At 38.9% G+C, this 5,107-nt stretch overlaps 1 long non-coding RNA gene across 1 annotated transcript; it reads right to left on the bottom strand.

Moving 5' to 3' along the window:
* Positions 1-1,946: 1,946 nt before the first annotated feature.
* Positions 1,947-4,300, bottom strand: LOC124033189. Its single transcript, XR_006838328.1, has 3 exons — positions 3,972-4,300; positions 3,524-3,633; positions 1,947-3,330 (listed from the first exon to the last, which is right to left on the bottom strand). It is a non-coding gene; the product is annotated as an uncharacterized LOC124033189 (long non-coding RNA).
* Between the last annotated feature and the right edge of the window lie 807 nt (positions 4,301-5,107).

The raw sequence follows: 5,107 nt of genomic DNA, 5'->3' as shown, positions 1-5,107 counted from the left end.
CACCGCATGTAAATTAATCTTGATTCAGTTTACCCTGTCCTGCTGAGTGCTACAAATTTCCCTATAGCACCGGAACAGTACCAGGGAGAAAAGCCAAATCGCTGCACTTGATACTAGGAGGCTCTCCTGCTTTATGCCAGTGCATTAGCAGTTCATAATGAATACTGTGCTGTGAAAAGCATGGAGTAGTTGGTTTTTAATGGTGTGTGTGTGTTGTGTGTGTGTGTGTGTGTGTGTGTGTGTGTGTGTGTGTGTGTGTGTGTGTGTGTGTGTGTGTGTGTGTGTGTGTGTGTGTGTGTGTGTGTGTGTGTGTGTGTGTGTGTGTGTGTGTGTGTGTGTGTGTGTGTGTGATTGAAATCTTTCATTGGTAGAAGCGTTAATGACAGAGGGCTTTTTGGATAAATATGAGTTGAGGCTTTCAGTAAAAACAACAAAACAATCTCTCCATTTGCAGGAGAATGACAAAAGTACCTGGCTTTGTTAAACACTGACTCTAATTGGCAGAGGAAAACAGGCTTTTAACAGAAACACAACTGTCACTTATCCTGTGTTTGCCTCTCTACACAGGCTATTGGGGAAGGTTTCCGATTTTATTTCACAGACTGTCTGGCCAGACACACAATCACCCTACTCTTACTACAGCCACTGGTCTGTGAAGACTGAAACCACTCTCTTCTCATCTTATACTGTATTTACTGCTTTGCTTGTTGGAGTCCACTTTAGGTTAATTACAATAAATGTACTTTAAATGTACTTTTTAAGAAAAAAAGGTGCTATCCAGAACCTAAAGGGGTTATTTGGCTGTCCCCATAGGAGAATCCTTTGAATAAATCAAATCAAATCAAAGTTTATTTACAGGCTCTAACCAATAGTGCAAAAAATGTATTAGGTGAACAATAGGTAGGTAAAGAAATAAAACAGTAAAAATACTTTTGCTATATACAGTAGCGAGGCTATAAATGTAGCGAGGCGACATACAGACATTGGTTAGTCAGGCTGATTGAGGTAGTATGTACATGAAAATATGGTTAAAGTGACTAAGCATATATGATGAACAGAGAGTAGCAGTAGCGTAAAAGAGGGGTTGGCAGGTGGTGGTTGGGACACAATGCAGATAGCGCGGTTAGCCACTGTGTGAGAGCACTGGTTGGACAGCCCAATTGAGGTAGTTTGTACATGAATGTATAGTTAAAGTGACTATGCATATATGATAAACAGAGAGTAGCAGCAGCGTAAAACCATGATTGGTTTCAGTTAAAACCCATTTAGTTCCAGGTAAGACCCTATTAGGTTCCATATGAAACCTTTTCCATAGAGGATTCTACATGGAATCCAAAAGGGTTCTACCTGAAACAAAAAAGGGTTCTCCTATGGGGACAGCTGAAGAACCCTTTTGGAATCATTTTTCTAAGAGTGTACTCACAGGAGAATTCAGATTCCCTCAATAATATTCTTGGCAATATTATTAGATAATATTGGTCATATTAGCAAAGACACCCAGCCGTGTGTGTGTGTGTGTGTGTGTGTGTGTGTGTGTGCACGTGCATGCATGCGTGTGTGTAAATCAATGGCAGTGGATGGGAGGAACCCCTCTACAAACCCTCATCTTTCATCCTGAATAACCGATAGCGTAAACAGACGCTACTCATCAATCTCATCTGTGCTCCGATACTGCGATGGGCGGCAGGTCTATTTCCCTCTCTTCCTCTTTAGGCATGACATTTACAAAGTATCCATTTGTGTGGGTGGGTGCGTGTGCACATGCGTGTTTGTGTGTTTGTTTATACTTGTGTGTTTGAAGGAAGAATATTGTAATGTTAATGTTATTTGATATATTTAGTATGTGGACACACCTTAAAATGGGCATTGGTTTACAGCATTCTACTAATTAGCTGCTCAACAAAACTTTATCTAACTGAATCAGAACCGCTAAATTAGGGTTGGACTGAAAACTTACAGGAAGTAGTTCTCCATGAAGAGGGTTGGGCAGCCCTGGTTTACAGTTTCTCAATGGCTCATTTTTTGAAACAGTCTTAACATTCTCTTAACGGTAAGTGCAATTGTCACAAATGTTTTATGGGACATCACAACTCTATTGCATGTCTGCGAAATGTAGTAACGCACCCAAAACATTCAATTCATGCTAGTTATTAAAACCTAGTTATTGTGTCAGTAAATTGGCCAATGCCACCAAAATTTAAACAAAAAATTGTCATTGTGTGAGCTGTACTGGTCAAAATATTTAATTGTTTTTTCACCATGGCAGTCAACCCTGGAAATATTTTAGATACAAATTTCAGTTTTGTTCTACTTTGTTGACACTGACTGCACTATACAATAATGTCAGTTGTCTGTCTGAATGCTATTGTGTATCACACTGAGCTTTTTAGATACTGATTTCAATAGTAGGTAAAAGTTTACTGGGAGAAGTCAATACTGTAACACAGAAAAGGATATGTACATTTGTAAGTATACAGTACATTTCTTTGTAGCAATATGTTACATGTAAACAGAAAATTCACATTTGTTAGTCCATTTCTACATATTTCCTACATGTAAAGTCACATATAGTGAACAGAAAATCTGCCACAAAATTACATCCATGCAACAACAAAAAACACTCAAGAATGAAAAAACCTGCAGTAGTTCTGTAAAAGACAATACATTGTACCTCCTCACAGTACGTAACACTACAAGTTCCCATCATCTTGGTGGACATCCTGTCACTCTTGTTGGTCTGGCCAGAGATTTGTCAACGTCACATCTGATGTTTTCCCTTGCGATGCACCGGGGGAAAAGTCTCGCTGCGTGGCGCAGCCAACCCCCTTGTGATCCCCTCACAAGCAGCATTCATGACATCTAACAGAGGCCTCTGATCTTGTGCCCGATAGTCATATACTTTCCACCTCCATGCTGAAAAAAACTATCGGATTCAGGAATGGGGAGTATGGTGGAAGGAACTCGATTGTTATCCTTTCAATGTTGGTTTGGTGGAAGCTGACATTATCCCACACAATTACATCATTTTGCAAATGTGGTCTAGCTAAAAGAAATTCATGTTCTGGAGTTAGGTGTCTGTGAAGTGTGTTAAGGAAGGCCAGGAGAAGTTGGGTGTTAAGGCCCAATGTGTGCAATATGTGTGCTTACACCATTCTCAGAAATGGCAGCATACATTGGAATATTGCCCCCATGTTGGCCTGGTGTGCCAATTGTGGCTGGGTGTCCAATGAGATTACGGCCACGTCTCCTGCCTTTGGCCAGATTGAACCCAGCCTTGTTCAATCAAAAACAAGAATTGGTCTTTTCATGTCCTTCCATGTCCTTAATTCTCTATATAGTAACACAGAAACAAAATATAAAGTTAGCCTATTCTAGAATCAGACAGTTTCGTAAAGTAGAAATGTTCTGTTCTTATGGGTATCTACAACTTCAAGAAGTATATACAGGCATCATTGAAGTACAGTAAAACTCCCTGTACAATATACCATGTGCATACAAATGGTTTATCTGGACATACTGGTACCTCAGCTCCTTCACTCTGTCACTATTCCTCTCAGATGGCACCTTGTAGAGTTGTTTCATAGTCATTTTTCAGAACTCTGTCTATAGTGTAAATGCTGACAGGATTGATATCTGCGAAGATATTGTCATCATTTATGATTGCAGTTTGGAACTCTCTCTTAGCCTGATGGAATTGTTGGCTATGACCATGTTGCAAATTTGCTTGCTGATGGCTGAATACTGCTGCTCTGCCACCAGCATGAGGTCGTTATAGTCCTATATATGACATGTAGAATTCACAAATAGATCATGTTACAGAGAGTATATTATATTCAAATTGTGCTGTATTAGGGTATATTCCTCCTACATATCTTACGATACATTGTGATTTTCAGAGTTGCATACAATAGTTGCTGTATTGTTGTGAATGAAGTGCTGTAACAAAGAGTAAAGAACCAGTACATATTTACCTGTTTTCCCTATGGAATGTTTGCACAATTGTTGACACTGTGGACCTGTTTACATTAGGCTCTACTCTCCAACCAGCCTCTTCCATTGTGAGGACATGGTTTCATCAGGGACTCTCATTCTTTACCTTCTTATTTCTCTTCCACAAGCATGTAGCTGCTGTTCAGTGTTGTGATGTTCTTCCATGTTCAAAAATGGTAGTGATTGTGCTGTGGGCAAGCTCGATATATATGCTTCCAAACTTGATTGGTTGATTGGTAAGATTGTGATTCCTATTTCATTACTATGTCACCTGGCAGGTAATTTGCCAATTTATCAGACATCGCAAACATTCCATGTCATAGATATTTATGGAATATACATGTACGTCTGACAGATTTTGATAGTTTCATGGATCATTTTGCATGTGATGGCTCACACGATGAAAGAATGTTTAGAAGTTGTGAAGAGTATGACAATTTTACTGGGAATCAACTCATCAGTTTTGATCAGCAAGCCATGTGCATGTAGTTATTGTGCAAATTGTAGACAATTATACTTACTCTTTTGCACACGTGCCAAAACACATGCAATTTGCTTAAATTAATAAGAATTCTACTCTGGTGTGAACAAGAAACACATTTTTCTGAGATTTGAACTTATTGTTTAAAAAAAATAATTTTCATTCGAGGTTTGAGTAAAAGCGATTGACAATAACTTTATCATCCCGACCCACTGGACAAAAAATGATTTGAATCAATGTTGTTTCCATTTCTTTTCAACCCCCCAAAATCTTTGCGATGACATGAAACAAAGGTGGAAAACTGATTGGATTTGCAAAAAGTCATCAACCCAAGGGTATTTCATATTTTTTTTCACCAAACTTTTAACCTAAATCCAATGACATGGTAAAATGTTTAGTTGATTTTATGTTGAATTCACTCTAATTGACAACTCAACCAAATGTAAATCAAAACTAGACGTTGAACTGTCATCTGTGTCCAGTGGAAGGTGTGTCCATGTACCTGTTACGGATACAGTTATCCTGTGTGTGTGTATCCTGTGTGTGTGTTTCTTTTCTCTCCTTCTCCCCTCACAGGTGAAAATCATCACTCCCCAATCAGTCAACAATCAATCATCAATCAGAAGACACACCTCC

This window comes from Oncorhynchus gorbuscha, linkage group LG04 (genome assembly GCF_021184085.1).
Source record: "Oncorhynchus gorbuscha isolate QuinsamMale2020 ecotype Even-year linkage group LG04, OgorEven_v1.0, whole genome shotgun sequence".
NCBI lineage: Eukaryota > Metazoa > Chordata > Actinopteri > Salmoniformes > Salmonidae > Oncorhynchus > Oncorhynchus gorbuscha.
The sequence above is the reverse complement of the archived record's forward strand: the minus strand, read 5'-3'. Positions and strand labels throughout refer to the sequence as shown.